This window comes from Bombina bombina, chromosome 5 (genome assembly GCF_027579735.1).
Source record: "Bombina bombina isolate aBomBom1 chromosome 5, aBomBom1.pri, whole genome shotgun sequence".
Lineage (NCBI taxonomy): Eukaryota > Metazoa > Chordata > Amphibia > Anura > Bombinatoridae > Bombina > Bombina bombina.
Window position 1 is genome coordinate 242,996,150 of NC_069503.1, and position 20,885 is coordinate 243,017,034.

A 20,885-nucleotide genomic window follows, 5' to 3' on the forward strand; every position below is an offset into this window, starting at 1 on the left:
TGCAGATTTTTTTTTTACTTTTTTTTTTCTTTATATTTTAATGTCCATAAAAAATTAGCCACTTATTTCTTGGGTAACACAATGTGTTTCATCTTGTTCACATGTCTTTAAAGGGATATTAAACTGTAAATAAATGTCATATACAATTACATTTTCAAAGTAAACATTAGCCCGAGATTAGCATACAGTTGTATTTATTTAAAATTGAAACAACGTACATATTTTTAAAGAAGAGTTAAATTGTATGTTCTATAAAGTACTTTCGTTTCTATAAAGTAATAGGCCCCATCATGTTCCTCGTCTATAATTTTCCTCGACCAATAAGAATGCCAATCTGTGGCGATTGGAATGTGGTGATGCGCTGGAGCTCATGCGTGGGGAAGGAATTTGCGGTCAAACAGCTGATTGTTCATCACCGGTCGAGGAAAATTATAGAACATCTTCAATAAAGTCTGCACATGTCAGTGTTTGAATACGGTTTGTTTTCATATTATCTTTCAGAATTGTCCTCCGCAAAAAAAAGATGTGGGAAGCATGGTGGCGCCAATTACTTAATAGAAACTCAGTGGAATTGGGAAGCGCACATTATTGAGAGTTAAATTAATGCCCTCTTTATGGCTGGTAATAACCAGTTTTCAAGACATGGTTAAAATTAAGACTATTATTTTGTACAGGTATACATTTTTAGTAGCGATATACTTGCCTCCACAATGTGAATGGGCATACATATATATTAGATAATCAGTCATGACACATTGAGTCACCTGGTAACAAAAAGTCATTTAAACTTATCCTGAGAGATTCTAGTTTGTCTGAAATAATGTTAGACTTTCTTATCAAGGTAACCTGTGTGTCTTCAGCCATTTGAAACCTCAATGTGTAGCATTTCACAGCTACATAGGTACATACAGATGTGGGTCTATCCAGGGACCATGAACACATATTTCCTTCTAAACACAGCTGTATTCATTACTTGTAGGAATACAGAACCTGGCCACCAGGAGGAGGCAAAGGCACCCCAGCCAAAGGCTTAAATACCTCCCCCACTTCCCTCATCCCCCAGTCATTCTTTGCCTTTCGTCACAGGAGGATGGCAGAGAAGTGGCGGAAGAGTTGGAGTAGTCTCTTATGGGGGGTAGTACCCTTCGGTATGGGACTGCAGTTTTAAGTAGTCTTGTCAGCCTCTCAGTGAGAGTATGGATGAAAGTTAGTCTGGAGATGCAGGGAGAGTTTCTGCAAAGCCATGCAGACTCATATTAACAGCTCCTTAAGCAATCAGCGTTGACGAGTTTCACTGCCTGTTTGCCTTCGCTCAAGTCCCTGTCAGAGGCGCTGCTACAATCTGTCAAACTTGAAGGACTGTGTTGCTGTTCCACGACATAGATTCCGGTAGGATCGTTACATTTTATACACATGTTAACGATAGAAGACAGTCTCAGTGGGACTCCTTTTATCTTTATGGAATCAAGGGTTAATATCTTCTGAGGGAGGTTATTGAACAGTGGGGATTTTTTAATAATTTTTTATGATTTTTACTGCTTATGTGTAAGAACGTGTGGGCTCTTTGGTTGATACGGAACGTACCGGTTACTTTCTTTTTGAGAGCTTCACAGTTTTTTATTAAGCTGGTGCGCCTTTTCTTTCATGTAATTGGCAAGAGTGCATGATCTAGTGACGTATGGGATATACAATCCTACTAGGAGGGGCAAAGTTTCCCAAACCTCAAAATGCCTATAAATACACCCCTCACCACACCCAGAATTCAGTTTTTACAAACTTTGCCTCCTATGGAGGTGGTGAAGTAAGTTTGTGCTAAGATTTCTATATTGATATGTGCTTCTCAGCATTTTGATGCCCGATTCCTCAGAGTACAGTGAATGTCAAAGGGATGTGAAGGGGGTATCACCTATTGAATGCAATGGTTTTCCTCACGGGAGATCTATTTCATAGGTTTTCTGTTATCGGTCATAGAGATTCATTTCCTACCTCCCTTTTCAGATCGACGATATACTCTCATATTCCATTACCTCTACTGATAACAGTTTCAGTACTGGTTTGGCTATGTGCTATATGTGAATTGGTGTCTTTTGGTAAGTATGTTTTTATTACTTAAGACACACTCAGCTATGGTTTGGCACTTTATGTATTTATATAAAGTTCTAAATATATGTATTGTACTTATATTTGCCATGATTCAGGTTTCAGTATATTTCCTTTTGCAGACTGTCAGTTTCATATCTGGGAAATGCATCTTTTAGGAAAAATGTATTTCTTACCTGGGGTATAGTCTTTTTTCATTTGACTGTCATTTTAAATTTGCGGACAAAATTAGGCTCACGAGAGCGCAAAATGCCAAAGTATATTGTGTCATTTTTGGCGCAAGATTTTTTGGTGCAAAGTTACGTTAGATGACGCAAATTTGTCATTTCTGGCCTCTTAGTCGATGCGGTGTGTCCTTTCCGGATGTTGTTAGCGCCAAATTTTTTTTTCTGTTTGTGTTGTGCGTCATACTTGGCGACAGATATTTTCATTATTTAAAACCTAATTCCTATATGCCTCTTGCCTTTTTTCTCTATCAGAGGGCTATGCTGTTTGCATTTTTTCCCCATTCCTGAAACTGCCATATAAGGAAATTGATAATTTTGCTTTATATGTTTTTTTTTTTCTCTTACATTTGCAAGATCTCTCAATCTTATCCTGTCTCAGAAATCACTGTTGGAACCCTGCTGCCTGATAACCGTTCTTCCAAAGCTAAGTACATTTGTTGTAAACTTGTGGAGATTATATCTCCAGCTGTGGTTTGTAATAGTTGTCATGATAAACTTTTACATGGAGAGAATGTGTCCATCAGTAATAGTACATTGCCTGTTGCTGTTCCTTCAACATCTAATGTACAAGATATGTGGATAGTGGATATAGAGGCGCAGGTCTGTACTTGTCTGGTGCTCCAATTGAAGTCTGAAAGAATTCCGAGTCTAGCTTCTTCGTTTAAGTATAACATATATTCCATATATGAGGGATTTCTGTCTAATTTCTTCTGGTCTAGGTGCAACTGCAAATTATAGAATTTGCACTGAAAGTGTGGTATTTCACAGTGTATATAATGTGCAGTATACTCGCACCGAAATAATCGGAATCCGGCTCCTTCTATAGTGCTTCTGATAACGGTGTGAAAAATCCAAAAGGCAGCAAACAAATATTAGTTACAAAAACAAATATTTATTAAAATATGTCACTATGGACACGTTTTAAAGCTCTAATGAATGGCTCTATGTGTTTCAACAATGTACTCGTCTTTCTCAAGAGCAATAAAATTTGAAAGTGCACATTTGAAAGTAAATCATTTGCAGTTGCACCTAGACCAGGAGAAATTAAACAGAAATCCCTCATATATGGTATATATGTTATACTTAAACGAAGAAGTTGGACTCTGAATTCTTTCGGACTTCAATTGGAGCACCAGACAAGTACAGACCTGCGCCTCTATATCCGCTATCCACTATTCCATAGCAATCCTTAGGGAGAGACTAATAGAAGGCAGCGGTCCATACAGAGGGGAGTATTCTTGTCATTTCTGTACCAATATTGTTGTAACATCTAGCATATTTTGTATAGATCTATTTAATGTACAAGATATACCTGTGAATTTAAAAGAATTTATTGCTGATTCTATTCAGAAGGCTTTGTCTGCCATCCCGCCTTCTAATAAACGTAAAAGGTGTTTTAAAACTTCTCATAAAGTTGATGAAATTTCAAATGACCGATAACATACTGATTTATCCTCTGATGAGGATCTATCTGATTCAGAAGATCCTTCCTTAGATATTGACACTGACAAATCTACTTATTTAAAATGGAGTATATTCATTCCTTGTTAAAAGAAGTGTTGATTACATTGGATATTGAGGAAACTAGTCCTCTTGATATTAAAACTAGTAAATGTTTAAATTCTGTTTTTAAACCTACTGTGGTTACTCCAGAGGTTTTTCCAGTTCCTGATGCTATTTCTGATATGATTTCTAAGTAATGAAATAGGCCTGGTACTTCTTTTATTCCTTTTTCAAGGTTTTTCAAGGCTATCTCTACTCTTGCTAAACGTACTACTATTCCTATGGAAGATAGTACTTCTTTTAAAGATCCTTTAGATTGGAAACTTTAATTTTATCTAAGGAAAGCCTATTTATATTCAGGTCATCTTCTCAGGCCTGCAATTTCTTTGACTGATGTTGCAGCTGCATCAATTTGTTTGGTTTGAAAATTTAGCGCAACAAGAATTGGATTCCGATTTGTCTAGCATTGTTCGCTTGCTTCAACATGCTAATCATTTTATTTGTGATGCCATTTTTGATATCCTAAAAATTTATGTTAAATCTATGTCTTTAGCTATTTTAGCTAGAAGAGCTTTGTGGCTTAAATCTTGAAATGCTGACATGACTTCTAAGTTAAGATTGCTATCTCTTTCTTTCCAAGGTAATTGGAATAAATCCAAGCCATTTAAGAAACCAAAGCCAGCCCCCAAATCCGCATGAAGATGCGGCCCTCATTCCATCTCAGCTGGTAGGGGGCAGATTAAGATTTTTCAAGGATGTTAGAATCCATTGATTTTGTACAAAATTTGTCCCGAGTATTGTCTCTCAGGGGTACAGAATAGGATTCAGAGTAAGACCTCCTGTGAGAAGATATTTCTTTCATGTAATTAGCAAGAGTCCATGAGCTAGTGACGTATGGGATATACATTCCTACCAGGAGGGGCAAAGTTTCCCAAACCTTAAAATGCCTATAAATACACCCCTCACCATACCCACAATTCTGTTTTACAAACTTTGCCTCCCATGGAGGTGGTGAAGTAAGTTTGTGCTTGATTCTACGTTGATATGCGCTTCGCAGCAGGCTGAAGCCCGGTTTTCCTCTCAGAGTGCAGTGAATGTCAGCGGGATGTGAGAGAGTATTGCCTATTTGAATACAATGGTCTTCCTCTAGGGGATCTATTTCATAGGTTCTCTGTTATCGGTCGTAGAGATTTCTTTTCCTACTTCCCTTTTCAGATCGACGATATACTCTTATATACCATTACCTCTACTGATTCTCGTTTCAGTACTGGTTTGGCTATCTACTTTATGTAGATGAGTGTCTTAGGGTAAGTAAGTCTTATTTCTATTTATGGCACTCAAAGCTATGGTTTGGGCACTTTATATGTAAAGTTCTAAATATATGTCTTTAAACTTATTTCTTCTGTTAAGTGTGATCAGTCCACGGGTCATCATTACTTCTGGGATATTACTCCTCCCCAACATGAAGTGCAAGAGGATTCACCCAGCAGAGCTGCATATAGCTCCTCCCCTCTACGTCACTCCCAGTCATTCTCTTGCACCCAACGACTAGATAGGATGTGTGAGAGGACTATGGTGATTATACTTAGTTTTATATCTTCAATCAAAAGTTTGTTATTTTAAAATAGCACCGGAGTGTGTTATTATCTCTCTGGCAGAGTTTGAAGAAGAATCTACCAGAGTTTTTGTTATGATTTTAGCCGGAGTAGTTAAGATCATATTGCTGTTTCTCGGCCATCTGAGGAGAGGTAAACTTCAGATCAGGGGACAGCGGGCAGATGAATCTGCATAGAGGTATGTAGCAGTTTTTATTTTCTGACAATGGAATTGATGAGAAAATCCTGCCATACCGATATAATGTCATGTATGTATACTTTACACTTCAGTATTCTGGGGAATGGTACTTCACTAGAATTACACTGTAAGAAATACATAAAGCTGTTTAATAACTAGAGATTATGTTTAACGTTTTTGCTGGAATGTAAAATCGTTTTCATTTACTGAGGTACTGAGTGAATAAATGTTTGGGCACTATTTTTCCACTTGGCAGTTGCTTAATCTGTTTTTCTGACAGTTTCTGTTCTCCCTCACTGCTGTGTGTGAGGGGGAGGGGCCGTTTTTTTGGCGCTTTTACTGCATCAAATATTTCAGTCAGCAACTCATTGTATTCCCTGCATGATCCGGTTCATCTCTACAGAGCTCAGGGGTCTTCAAAACTTATTTTGAGGGAGGTAATTTCTCTCAGCAGAGCTGTGAGAATTATAGTTTGACTGAGATAAAAAACGTTTATTCTGTAATTTGTTTCCTGCTTTCAGAATTTGTTATCTTTGCTAATGGGATTAAACCTTTGCTAAAGTTGTGTTGTTTACAAGGATTGAGGCTATAACTGTTTCAATTTATTAATTTTCAACTGTCATAGATCTTCTGTGCTTCTTAAAGGCACAGTACGTTTTAATATTATTCTAATTGAATTGTATTTCCAAGTTGCAAGTTTATTTGCTAGTGTGTTAAACATGTCTGATTCAGAGGATGATACCTGTGTCATTTGTTGCAATGCCAAAGTGGAGCCCAATAGAAATTTATGTACTAACTGTATTGATGCTACTTTAAATAAAAGTCAATCTGTACAAATTGAACAAATTTCACCAAACAACGAGGGGAGAGTTATGCCGACTAACTCGCCTCACGTGTCAGTACCTACATCTCCCGCTCAGAGGGAGGTGCGTGATATTGTAGCGCCGAGTACATCTGGGCGGCCATTACAAATCACATTACAGGATATGGCTACTGTTATGATTGAGGTTTTGGCTAAATTACCAGAACTAAGAGGTAAGCGTGATCACTCTGGGGTGAGAACAGAGTGCGCTGATAATATTAGGGCCATGTCAGACACTGCGTCACAGGTGGCAGAACATGAGGACGGAGAACTTCATTCTGTGGGTGACGGTTCTGATCCAAACAGACTGGATTCAGATATTTCAAATTTTAAATTTAAACTGGAAAACCTCCGTGTATTACTAGGGGAGGTGTTAGCGGCTCTGAATGATTGTAACACAGTTGCAATCCCAGAGAAAATGTGTAGGTTGGATAAATATTTTGCGGTACTGACGTTTTTCCTATACCTAAGAGACTTACTGAAATTGTTACTAAGGAGTGGGATAGACCCGGTGTGCCTTTCTCACCCCCTCCTATATTCAGAAAAATGTTTCCAATAGACGCCACCACACGGGACTTATGGCAAACGGTCCCTAAGGTGGAGGGAGCAGTTTCTACTTTAGCTAAGCGTACCACTATCCCGGTGGAGGATAGCTGTGCTTTTTCAGATCCAATGGATAAAAAGTTAGAGGGTTACCTTAAGAAAATGTTTGTTCAACAAGGTTTTATATTGCAACCCCTTGCATGCATTGCGCCGATCACGGCTGCAGCGGCATTCTGGATTGAGTCTCTGGAAGAGAACATTGGTTCAGCTACTCTGGACGACATTACGGACAGGCTTAGAATCCTTAAACTAGCTAATTCATTCATTTCGGAGGCCGTAGTACATCTTACTAAACTTACGGCGAAGAATTCAGGATTCGCCATTCAGGCACGCAGGGCGCTGTGGCTAAAATCCTGGTCAGCTGATGTTACTTCTAAGTCTAAATTGCTTAATATACCTTTCAAAGGGCAGACCTTATTCGGGCCCGGGTTGAAAGAGATTATCGCTGACATTACAGGAGGTAAAGGCCATGCCCTGCCTCAGGACAAAGCCAAAGCCAAGACTAGACAGTCTAATTTTCGTTCCTTTCGTAATTTCAAAGCTGGAGCAGCATCAACTTCCTCTGCACCAAAACAGGAAGGAGCTGTTGCTCGCTACAGACAAGGCTGGAAACCTAACCAGTCCTGGAACAAGGGCAAGCAGACTAGGAAACCTGCTGCTGCCCCTAAGACAGCATGAATTGAGGGCCCCCGATCCGGGATCGGATCTAGTGGGGGGCAGACTTTCTCTCTTCGCCCAGGCTTGGGCAAGAGATGTTCAGGATCCCTGGGCGCTAGAGATAATATCTCAGGGATACCTTCTGGACTTCAAATACTCTCCTCCAAGAGAGAGATTTCATCTGTCAAGATTGTCAACAATCCAGACAAAGAAAGAGGCGTTTCTACGCTGCGTACAAGAGCTCTTGTTAATGGGAGTAATCCATCCAGTTCCACGATCGGAACAGGGACAGGGGTTTTACTCAAATCTGTTTGTGGTTCCCAAAAAAGAGGGAACTTTCAGACCAATCCTGGACTTAAAGATCCTAAACAAATTCCTAAGAGTTCCATTGTTCAAGATGGAGACTATTCGGACAATTTTACCTATGATCCAAGAGGGTCAGTACATGACCACTGTAGATTTAAAAGATACTTACCTTCACATACCGATTCACAAAGATCATTATCGGTACCTAAGGTTTGCCTTCTTAGACAGGCATTACCAGTTTGTGGCTCTTCCATTCGGATTGGCTACAGCTCCAAGAATCTTCACAAAGGTTCTGGGTGCTCTTCTGGCGGTACTAAGACCGCGGGGAATCTCGGTAGCTCCATACCTAGACGACATTCTGATACAAGCTTCAAGCTTTCAAACTGCCAAGTCTCATACAGAGTTAGTGCTGGCATTTCTAAGGTCACATGGATGGAAGGTGAACGAAAAGAAAAGTTCACTCGTTCCACTCACAAGAGTTCCCTTCCTGGGGACTCTTATAGATTCTGTAGAAATGAAGATTTACCTGACAGAGGACAGGCTAACAAGACTTCAAAGTGCTTGCCGCACCCTTCATTCCATTCAACACCCGTCAGTGGCTCAATGCATGGAGGGAATCGGCTTAATGGTAGCGGCAATGGACATAGTACCCTTTGCATGCTTACACCTCAGACCACTGCAACTGTGCATGCTAAGTCAGTGGAATGGGGATTACTCAGACTTATCCCCTTCTCTGAATCTGGATCAAGAGACCAGAAATTCTCTTCTATGGTGGCTTTCTCGGCCACATCTGTCCAGGGGGATGCCATTCAGCAGACCAGACTGGACAATTGTAACAACAGACGCCAGCCTTCTAGGTTGGGGTGCCGTCTGGAATTCTCTGAAGGCTCAGGGACAATGGAGTCAGGAGGAGAGTCTCCTGCCAATAAACATTCTGGAATTGAGAGCAGTTCTCAATGCCCTCCTGGCTTGGCCCCAGTTGACAACTCGGGGGTTCATCAGGTTTCAGTCGGACAACATCACGACTGTAGCTTACATCAACCATCAGGGAGGGACAAGAAGCTCCCTAGCTATGATGGAAGTATCAAAGATAATTCTCTGGGCAGAGTCTCACTCTTGCCACCTGTCAGCAATCCACATCCCGGGAGTGGAGAACTGGGAGGCGGATTTCTTAAGTCGTCAGACTTTTCATCCGGGGGAGTGGGAACTTCATCCGGAGGTCTTTGCCCAAATACTTCGACGTTGGGGCAAACCAGAGATAGATCTCATGGCGTCTCGACAGAACGCCAAGCTTCCTCGTTACGGGTCCAGATCCAGGGATCCAGGAGCAGTCCTGATAGATGCTCTGACAGCACCTTGGGACTTCAGGATGGCTTACGTGTTTCCACCCTTCCCGTTGCTTCCGCGATTGATTGCCAGAATCAAACAAGAGAGAGCATCAGTGATTCTAATAGCACCTGCGTGGCCACGCAGGACTTGGTATGCAGACCTGGTGGACATGTCATCCTGTCCACCTTGGTCTCTACCTCTGAAACAGGACGTTCTGATACAGGGTCCCTTCAAACATCAAAATCTAACTTCTCTGAAGCTGACTGCTTGGAAATTGAACGCTTGATTTTATCAAGACGTGGGTTTTCTGAGTCAGTTATTGATACCTTAATACAGGCTAGGAAACCTGTTACCAGAAAGATTTACCATAAGATATGGCGTAAATACCTATATTGATGTGAATCCAAAGGTTACTCTTGGAGTAAGGTTAGGATTCCTAGGATATTGTCTTTTCTACAAGAAGGTTTAGAAAAGGGTTTATCTGCTAGTTCATTAAAGGGACAGATCTCAGCTCTGTCCATTCTGTTACACAAACGTCTGTCAGAAGTTCCTGACGTCCAGGCTTTTTGTCAGGCTTTGACCATGATTAAGCCTGTGTTTAAAACTGTTGCTCCACCATGGAGTCTAAACCTTGTTCTTAATGTTTTTCAGGGCGTTCCGTTTGAACCCCTTCATTCCATTGATATAAAGTTGTTATCTTGGAAAGTTCTATTTTTAATGGCTATTTCCTCGGCTCGAAGAGTCTCTGAATTATCAGCCTTACATTGTGATTCTCCTTATTTGATTTTTCATTCGGATAAGGTAGTCCTGCGTTCTAAACCTGGGTTCTTACCTAAGGTAGTTACTAACAGGAATATCAATCAAGAGATTGTTGTTCCTTCTTTATGCCCAAATCCTTCTTCAAAGAAGGAACGTCTACTGCACAACCTGGATGTAGTCCGTGCTCTAAAATTTTACTTACAGGCAACTAAGGAATTTCGACAAACGTCTTCTCTGTTTGTCATTTACTCTGGGCAGAGGAGAGGTCAAAAAGCTTCCGCTACCTCTTTCTTTTTGGCTTCGTAGCATAATTCGTTTAGCTTATGAGACTGCTGGACAGCAGCCTCCTGAAAGAATTACAGCTCATTCTACTAGAGCTGTGGCTTCCACTTGGGCCTTCAAGAATGAGGCCTCTGTTGAACAGATTTGCAAGGCTGCAACTTGGTCTTCGCTTCATACTTTTTCCAAATTTTACAAATTTGACACTTTTGCTTCATCGGAGGCTATTTTTGGGAGAAAGGTTCTTCAGGCAGTGGTTCCTTCTGTATAAAGAGCCTGCCTATCCCTCCCGTCATCCGTGTACTTTTGCTTTGGTATTGGTATCCCAGAAGTAATGATGACCCGTGGACTGATCACACTTAACAGAAGAAAACATAATTTATGCTTACCTGATAAATTCCTTCCTTTCTTCTGTAGCGTGATCAGTCCACGGCCCGCCCTGTTTTTAAGGCAGGTAAATATTTTTTAATTTATACTCCAGTCACCACTTCACCCTTGGCTTTTCCTTTCTCGTTGGTCCTTGGTCGAATGACTGGGAGTGACGTAGAGGGGAGGAGCTATATGCAGCTCTGCTGGGTGAATCCTCTTGCACTTCCTGTTGGGGAGGAGTAATATCCCAGAAGTAATGATGACCCGTGGACTGATCACACTACAGAAGAAAGGAATTTATCAGGTAAGCATAAATTATGTTATTTGCCATGATTCAGGATAATCAGTATTCCTTCATTCAGACTGCCAGTTTCATTTTTTGGAAAAATGCATATAAATTTCTTTTTTCTTACCTTAATTTTCAATTGAACTTTTTTTCAAAAAATTGCGGGCTGTTAGGCTCGCGGGTGCAGAAAATGCTTCTATTTATTGTGTCATTTTTGGCGCGAGATTTTCTGGCGCAAATTTTTTTCCGTCATAGTTGGCGCCGGAAGTTTAAAAGTAATTGCGTAATTTTTGACGCATGTGTATTGCGGACGTTTTTTTGGCGCCAAAAAATATAGGCGTCATTCTTGGCGCCAGAATGTGTGGGCGTTAAACTTGGCGCCAGAATGTGTGGGCGTCATTCCTGGCGCCAGTTTTTTTCACACTATTTCAGTCTCACTATTCAGTTGCTTCTGGTTTTCTAGAAGCTTGATTCATTTTGCATTTTTTCCCATTCCTGAAACTGCCATTTAAGGAATTTGATAATTTTGCTTTATATGTTGTTTTTTCTTTTACATATTGCAAGATGTCACTACCTGACCCTGGATCAGAATCTACTTCTGGAAAGACGCTGCCTGATGTTGGTTCTACCAAAGCTAAGTGCATTTGTTGTAAACTTTTGGTAACTGTTCCTCCGGCTGTTGTTTGTGATACTCGTCATGATAAGCTTTCCAACGCAGATAGTATTTCCATTAGTAATAATCCATTACCTGTTGTTGTTCCTTCAACATCTAATGTTCAGGATGTTCCTGTTAACGTTAAATAATTTGTTTCTAAATCTATTCGGAAGGCTCTGTCTGTTATTCCTCCTTCTGCTAAACGTAAGAGGTCTTTTAAAACTTCACATATTTCAGATGAATTTTTAAATGACCACCATCATTCTGACTTATCTATTTCTGATGTGGATCTATCTTATTCAGAAGATTCTACCTCAGATATTGACACTGATAAATCTTCATATTTATTTAAGATGGAATTTATTTGTTCTTTACTTAAAGAAGTGTTGATTGCTTTAGATATGGAGGAGTCTAGTCCTCTTGATTTTAAAACTACTAAGCGTTTAAATGCAGTTTTTAAACCTTCTGTGGTTATTCCAGAAGTTTTTCCAGTTCCTGATGCTGTTTCAGAAGTAATTTCTAGGGAATGGAATAGTCTGGGTACTTCATTTACTCCTTCTCCAAGGTTTAAGAAATTGTATCCTTTGCCATCTGACAGATTAGAGTTTTGAGATAAAATCCCCAAAGTTGATGGGGCTATTTCTACTCTTGTTAAACGTACTACTATTCCTACGGCAGATAGTACTTCGTTTAAAGATCCTTTAGATAGGAAGCTTGAATCCTTTCTAAGGAAGGCTTATTTATGTTCAGGTAATCTTCTTAGACCTGCTATTTCTTTGGCTGATGTTGCTGAAGCTTCAACTTTCTGGTTGGAGGCTTTAGCGCAACAAGTGTCAGACCATAATGTTTATAGCATTATTAAACTCCTTCAACATGCTAATAACTTTGTGTGATGCCATTTTCGATATCATTAGAATTGATGTCAGGTACATGTCTTTAACTATTTTAGCTAGAAAAGCTTTATGGCTTAAGTCTTGGAATGCATATATGACTTCTAAGTCAACATTGCTTTCTCTTTCTTTCCAAGGTAATAAATTGTTTGGTTCTCAGTTAGACTCAATAATTTCAACTGTTACTGGGGGGAAGGGAGCCTTTTCTTTCATGTAATTAACAAGAGTCCATGAGCTAGTGACGTATGGGATATACATTCCTACCAGGAGGGGCAAAGTTTCCCAAACCTTAAAATGCCTATAAATACACCCCTCACCACACCCACAAATCAGTTTTACAAACTTTGCCTCCAAGGGAGGTGGTGAAGTAAGTTTGTGCTAGATTCTACGTTGATATGCGCTCCGCAGCAAGTTGGAGCCCGGTTTTCCTCTCAGCGTGCAGTGAATGTCAGAGGGATGTGAGGAGAGTATTGCCTATTGAATGCAGTGATCTCCTTCTACGGGGTCTATTTCATAAGGTTCTCTGTTATCGGTCGTAGAGATTCATCTCTTACCTCCCTTTTCAGATCGACGATATACTCTTATATTTACCATTTCCTCTACTGATTCTCGTTTCAGTACTGGTTTGGCTTTCTACAAACATGTAGATGAGTGTCCTGGGGTAAGTAAGTCTTATTTTCTGTGACACTCTAAGCTATGGTTGGGCACTTTATTTATAAAGTTCTAAATATATGTATTCAAACATTTATTTGCCTTGACTCAGAATGTTCAACTTTCCTTATTTCCAGACAGTCAGTTTCATATTTGGGATTATGCTTTAATTATCATATTTTTTCTTACCTCAAAAATTTGACTTTTTCCCTGTGGGCTGTTAGGCTCGCGGGGGCTGAAAATGCTTCATTTTATTGCGTCATTTTTGGCGCGGACTTTTTTGGCGCAAAAATTCATTTCCGTTTCCGGCGTCATACGTGTCGCCGGAAGTTGCGTCATTTTTTGACGTTATTTTGCGCCAAAAATGTCGGCGTTCCGGATGTTGCGTCATTTTTGGCGCAAAAAGCATTTAGGCGCCAAATAATGTGGGCGTCTTTTTTGGCGCCAAAAAATATGGGCGTCGCTTTTGTCTCCACATTATTTCAGTCTCATTTTTCATTTGCTTCTGGTTGCTAGAAGCTTGATGTTTGGCATTTTTTTCCCATTCCTGAAACTGTCTTATAAGGAATTTGATCTATTTTGCTTTATATGTTGTTTTTTCTCTTACATATTGCAAGATGTCTCACGTTGCATCTGAGCCAGAAGATACTACAGGAAAACCTCTGCCTGCTGGATCTACCAAAGCTAAGTGTATCTGCTGTAAACTTTTGGTAGCTATTCCTCCAGCTGTTGTTTGTATTAAATGTCATGACAAACTTGTTAATGCAGATAATATTTCCTTTAGTGATGTACCATTGCCTGTTGCAGTTCCCTCAACATCTAAGGTGCAGAATGTTCCTGATAACATAAGAGATTTTGTTTCTGAATCCATAAAGAAGGCTTTGTCTGTTATTTCTCCTTCTAGTAAACGTAAAAAGTCTTTTAAATCTTCTCTTTCTACAGATGAATTTTTAAATGAACACCATCATTCTGATTCTTTGGACTCTTCTGGTTCAGAGGATTCTGTCTCAGAGATTGATGCTGATAAATCTTCATATTTATTTAAGATGGAATTTATTCGCTCTTTACTTAAAGAAGTACTAATTGCTTTAGAAATAGAGGATTCTAGTCCTCTTGATACTAATTCTATACGTTTAGATAAGGTTTTTAAAGCTCCTGCGGTTATTCCAGAAGTCTTTCCTGTTCCTAATGCTATTTCTGCAGTAATTGCTAAGGAATGGGATAGATTGGGTAATTCATTTACTCCTTCTAAACGTTTTAAGCAATTATATCCTGTTCCGCCTGACAGGTTAGAATTTTGGGACAAAATCCCTAAAGTTGATGGGGCTATTTCTACCCTTGCTAAACGTACTACCATTCCTACATCAGATGGTACCTCGTTTAAGGATCCTTTAGATAGAAAAATTGAATCTTTTCTAAGAAAAGCTTATCTATGTTCAGGTAATCTTCTTAGACCTGCTATATCATTGGCTGATGTTGCTGCAGCTTCAACTTTTTGGTTGGAAACTCTAGCGCAACAAGTAACAAATCGTGATTCTCATGATATTATTATTCTTCTCCAGCATGCTAATAATTTCATCTGTGATGCCATTTTTGATATTATTAGAGTTGATGTTAGATTTATGTCTCTGGCTATCTTAGCCAGAAGAGCTTTATGGCTTAAGACTTGGAATGCTGATATGGCTTCTAAATCAACTCTACTTTCCATTTCTTTCCAGGGAAACAAATTATTTGGTTCTCAGTTGGATTCTATTATTTCAACTGTTACTGGTGGGAAAGGAACTTTTTTACCACAGGATAAAAAGTCTAAAGGTAAAAACAGGGCTAACAATCGTTTTCGATCCTTTCGTTTCAACAAAGAACAAAAGCCTGATCCTTCGTCCTCAGGAGCAGTTTCAGTTTGGAAACCATCTCCAGTCTGGAATAAATCCAAGCCTGCTAGAAAGGCAAAGCCTGCTTCTAAGTTCACATGAAGGTACGGCCCTCATTCCAGTTCCGCTGGTAGGGGGCAGGTTACGTTTTTTCAAAGAAATTTGGATCAATTCTGTTCACAATCTTTGGATTCAGAACATTGTTTCAGAAGGGTACAGAATTGGTTTCAAGATGAGACCTCCTGCAAAGAGATTTTTTCTTTCCCATGTCCCAGTAAATCCAGTGAAAGCTCAAGCATTTCTGAATTGTGTTTCAGATCTAGAGTTGGCTGGAGTAATTATGCCAGTTCCAGTTCCGGAACAGGGGATGGGGTTTTATTCAAATCTCTTCATTGTACCAAAGAAGGAGAATTCCTTCAGACCAGTTCTGGATCTAAAATTATTGAATCGCTATGTAAGGATACCAACGTTCAAGATGGTAACTGTAAGGACTATATTGCCTTTTGTTCAGCAAGGGAATTATATGTCCACAATAGATTTACAGGATGCATATCTGCATATTCCGATTCATCCAGATCATTATCAGTTCCTGAGATTCTCTTTTCTAGACAAGCATTACCAATTTGTGGCTCTACCGTTTGGCCTTGCTACAGCTCCAAGAATTTTCACAAAGATTCTCGGTGCCCTTCTGTCTGTAATCAGAGAACAGGGTATTGTGGTATTTCCTTATTTGGACGATATCTTGGTACTTGCTCCGTCTTTACATTTAGCAGAGTCTCATACGAATCGACTTGTGTTGTTTCTTCAAGATCATGGTTGGAGGATCAATTTACTAAAAAGTTCTTTGATTCCTCAAACAAGGGTAACCTTTCTGGGTTTCCAGATAGATTCAGTGTCCATGACTCTATCTTTAACAGACAAGAGACGTCTAAAATTGATTACAGCTTGTCGAAACCTTCAGTCACAATCATTCCCTTCGGTAGCCTTATGCATGGAAATTCTAGGTCTTATGACTGCTGCATCGGACGCGATCCCCTTTGCTCGTTTTCACATGCGACCTCTTCAGCTCTGTATGCTGAACCAATGGTGCAGGGATTACACGAAGATATCTCAATTAATATCTTTAAAACCGATTGTTCGACACTCTCTAACGTGGTGGACAGATCACCATCGTTTAATTCAGGGGGCTTCTTTTGTTCTTCCGACCTGGACTGTAATTTCAACAGATGCAAGTCTCACAGGTTGGGGAGCTGTGTGGGGATCTCTGACGGCACAAGGAGTTTGGGAATCTCAGGAGGTGAGATTACCGATCAATATTTTGGAACTCCGTGCAATTTTCAGAGCTCTTCAGTTTTGGCCTCTTCTGAAGAGAGAATCGTTCAGTTGTTTTCAGACAGACAATGTCACAACTGTGGCATACATCAATCATCAAGGAGGGACTCACAGTCCTCTGGCTATGAAAGAAGTATCTCGAATTTTGGTTTGGGCGGAATCCAGCTCCTGTCTAATCTCTGCGGTTCATATCCCAGGTGTAGACAATTGGGAAGCGGATTATCTCAGTCGCCAAACGTTGCATCCGGGCGAATGGTCTCTTCACCCAGAGGTATTTCTTCAGATTGTTCAATTGTGGGGGCTCCCAGAGATAGATCTGATGGCCTCTCATCTAAACAAAAAACCTCCCAGGTATCTGTCCAGATCCCGGGATCCTCAGGCGGAGGCAGTGGATGCATTATCACTTCCTTGGAAGTATCATCCTGCCTATATCTTTCCGCCTCTAGTTCTTCTTCCAAGAGTAATCTCCAAGATTCTGAGGGAATGCTCGTTTGTTCTGCTAATAGCTCCGGCATGGCCTCACAGGTTTTGGTATGCGGATCTTGTCTGGATGGCATCTTGCCAGCCATGGACTCTTCCGTTAAGACCAGACCTTCTGTCACAAGGTCCTTTTTTCCATCCGGATCTGAAATCCTTAAATTTCAAGGTATGGAGATTGAACGCTTGATTCTTGGTCATAGAGGTTTCTCTGACTCCGTGATTAATACTATGTTACAGGCTCGTAAATCTGTATCTCGAGAGATATATTATAGAGTCTGGAAGACTTATATTTCTTGGTGTCTTTCTCATCATTTTTCTTGGCATTCTTTTAGAATACCGAGAATTTTACAATTTCTTCAGGATGGTTTGGATAAGGGTTTGTCCGCAAGTTCTTTGAAAGGACAAATCTCTGCTCTTTCTGTTCTTTTTCACAGAAAGATTGCTATTCTTCCTGATATTCATTGTTTTGTACAAGCTTTGGTTCGTATAAAACCTGTCATTAAGTCAATTTCTCCTCCTTGGAGTTTGAATTTGGTTCTGGGAGCTCTTCAAGCTCCTCCGTTTGAACCTATGCATTCATTGGACATTAAATTACTTTCTTGGAAAGTTTTGTTCCTTTTGGCTATCTCTTCTGCTAGAAGAGTTTCTGAATTATCTGCTCTTTCATGTGAGTCTCCTTTTCTGATTTTTCATCAGGATAAGGCGGTGTTGCGAACTTCTTTTGAATTTTTACCTAAAGTTGTGAATTCCAACAACATTAGTAGAGAAATTGTGGTTCCTTCATTATGTCCTAATCCTAAGAATTCTAAGGAGAAATCATTGCATTCTTTGGATGTTGTTAGAGCTTTGAAATATTATGTTGAAGCTACGAAATCTTTCCGTAAGACTTCTAGTCTATTTGTTATCTTTTCCGGTTCTAGGAAAGGCCAGAAAGCTTCTGCCATTTCTTTGGCATCTTGGTTGAAATCTTTAATTCATCTTGCCTATGTTGAGTCGGGTAAAACTCCGCCTCAAAGAATTACAGCTCATTCTACTAGGTCAGTATCTACTTCCTGGGCGTTTAGGAATGAAGCTTCGGTTGACCAGATCTGCAAAGCAGCAACTTGGTCTTCTTTGCATACTTTTACTAAATTCTACCATTTTGATGTATTTTCTTCTTCTGAAGCAGTTTTTGGTAGAAAAGTTCTTCAGGCAGCGGTTTCAGTTTGAATCTTCTGCTTATGTTTTTCGTTAAACTTTATTTTGGGTGTGGATTATTTTCAGCAGGAATTGGCTGTCTTTATTTTATCCCTCCCTCTCTAGTGACTCTTGTGTGGAAAGATCCACATCTTGGGTAGTCATTATCCCATACGTCACTAGCTCATGGACTCTTGTTAATTACATGAAAGAAAACATAATTTATGTAAGAACTTACCTGATAAATTCATTTCTTTCATATTAACAAGAGTCCATGAGGCCCATCCTTTTTTGTGGTGGTTATGATTTTTTTGTATAAAGCACAATTATTCCAATTCCTTATTTTATATGCTTCGCACTTTTTCTTATCACCCCACTTCTTGGCTATTCGTTAAACTGATTTGTGGGTGTGGTGAGGGGTGTATTTATAGGCATTTTAAGGTTTGGGAAACTTTGCCCCTCCTGGTAGGAATGTATATCCCATACGTCACTAGCTCATGGACTCTTGTTAATATGAAAGAAATGAATTTATCAGGTAAGTTCTTACATAAATTATGTTTTTACCTCAGGATAAAAAATCTAAAGGTAAATATAGGGCTGCTAATCGTTTTCGTTCCTTTCGTCAGAATAAGGAACAAAAGCCTGACCCTTCCTCTAAAGGAACAGTTTCCGTTTGGAAACCTTCTCCAGTCTGGAATAAATCCAAGCCTTTTAGAAAGTCAAAACCAGCTCCCAAATCCGCATGAAGGTGCAGCCCTCATTCCAGCTCAGCTGGTAGGGGGCAGGTTACGTTTTTTCAAAGATGTTTGGATCAATTTGATTCAAAGTCTTTTGGATTCAGAACATTGTTTCACAAGGGTACAGAATAGGTTTCAAGGTAAGACTGCCTGTGAGAAGATTTTTTCTTTCACGCATTCCAGTAAACCCAGTGAAGGCTCAAGCGTTTCTGAAATGTGTTTCAGATCTGGAGTCAGCTGGGGTAATTATGCCAGTTCCAGTTCTGGAACGGGGCCTGGGGTTTTATTCAAATCTGTTCATTGTTCCAAAGAAAGAGAATTCTTTCAGACCGGTTCTGGATCTAAAAATATTGAATCTTTATGTAAGGATACCAACATTCAAAATGGTGACTATAAGGACTATTCTGCCTTTTGTTCAGCAAGGGCATTATATGTCCACAATAGACTTACAGGATGCATATCTTCATATTCCAATTCATCTGGATCATTATCAGTTCCTGAGATTCTCTTTTCTAGACAAGCATTACCAGTTTGTTGCTCTTCCTTTTGGTCTAGCTACAGCCCCAAGGATCTTTTCGAAGGTTCTCGGTGCCCTACTCTCTGTAATCAGGGAGCAGGGTATTGCGGTATTTCCTTATTTGGACGATATCTTGGTACTTGCTCAGTCTTTACATTCTGCAGAATCTCACACGAATCAACTTGTGTTGTTTCTTCAAAGACATGGTTGGAGGATCAATTTACCAAAGAGTTCTTTGATTCCTCAGACAAGGGTAACCTTTTTAGGTTTCCAAATAGATTCAGTGTCCATGACTTTGTCTCTTATAGAAAAGAGACGTCTGAAATTGGTTTAGGCTTGTCGGAACCTTCAGTCTCAATCTTTTCCTTCGGTAGCTTTATGCATGGAAATTTTAGGTCTCATGACTGCTGCATCGGACGAAATCCCTTTTGCTCGTTTTCACATGAGACCTCTCCAGCTTTGTATGCTGAATCAATGGTGCAGGGATTATACAAAGATATCACAATTAATATCCTTAAATCCCAATGTTCGTTCTTCTCTGACTTGGTGGTTTGATCACCATCGTTTAGTGCAACCTGGACTGTAATCTCAACAGATGCGAGTCTTCTAGGTTGGGTAGCTGTATGGGGATCTATGACAGCGCAGGGGGGTTGGGAATCTCAGGAGGCGAGATTACCAATCAATATTTTGGAACTTTCAGAGCTCCTCAGTTCTGGCCTCTTCTGAAGAGAGAATAGTTTATTTGTTTTCAGACAGACAATGTCACAACTGTGGCATATGTCAATCATCAAGGGGGGACTCACAGTCCTCAGGCTATGAAAGAAGTATCTCGGATACTTGTATGGGCGGAATCCAGCTCCTGTCTAATCTCTGTGGTTCACATCCCAGGTGTAGACAATTGGGAGCGGATTATCTCAGTCGCCAGACATTACATCCGGGCGAATGGTCTCTTCACCCAGAGGTATTTCTTCAGATTGTACAAATCTGGGGGCTTCCAGAAATAATCTGATGGCCTCTCATCTAAACAAGAAACTTCCCAGGTATCTGTCCAGATCCAGGGATCCTCGGGCGGAAGCGGTGGACGCGTTGTCACTTCCTTGGAATTATCAACCTGCTTATATCTTTCCGCCTCTAGTTCTTCTTCCAAGAGTGATTTCCAAAATCCTAATGGAGCGTTCGTTTGTACTGCTGGTGGCTCCAGCATGGCCGCACAGGTTTTGGTATGCGGATCTCGTTCGGATGGCAAGTTGCCAACCTTGGACACTTCCGTTAAGGCCAGACCTTCTATCTCAAGGCCCTTTTTTCCATCAGGATCTCAAATCATTAAATTTGAAGGTATGGAGATTGAACGCTTAATTCTTAGTCATAGAGGTTTCTCTGATTCAGTGATTAATACTATGTTACAGGCTCGTAAATCTGTGTCTAGGAAGATCTATTACCAAGTCTGGAAGACTTACATTTCTTGGTGTTCTTCACATAAATTCTCTTGGCATTCTTTTAGA

General features: G+C 40.1%; 1 protein-coding gene across 12 annotated transcripts in view; it reads left to right on the top strand.

Moving 5' to 3' along the window:
* The window catches only part of ABI1 (abl interactor 1), a 348,244-nt gene that overhangs the window by 97,881 nt on the left and 229,478 nt on the right, over positions 1-20,885 (top strand). The window lies entirely within an intron of this gene.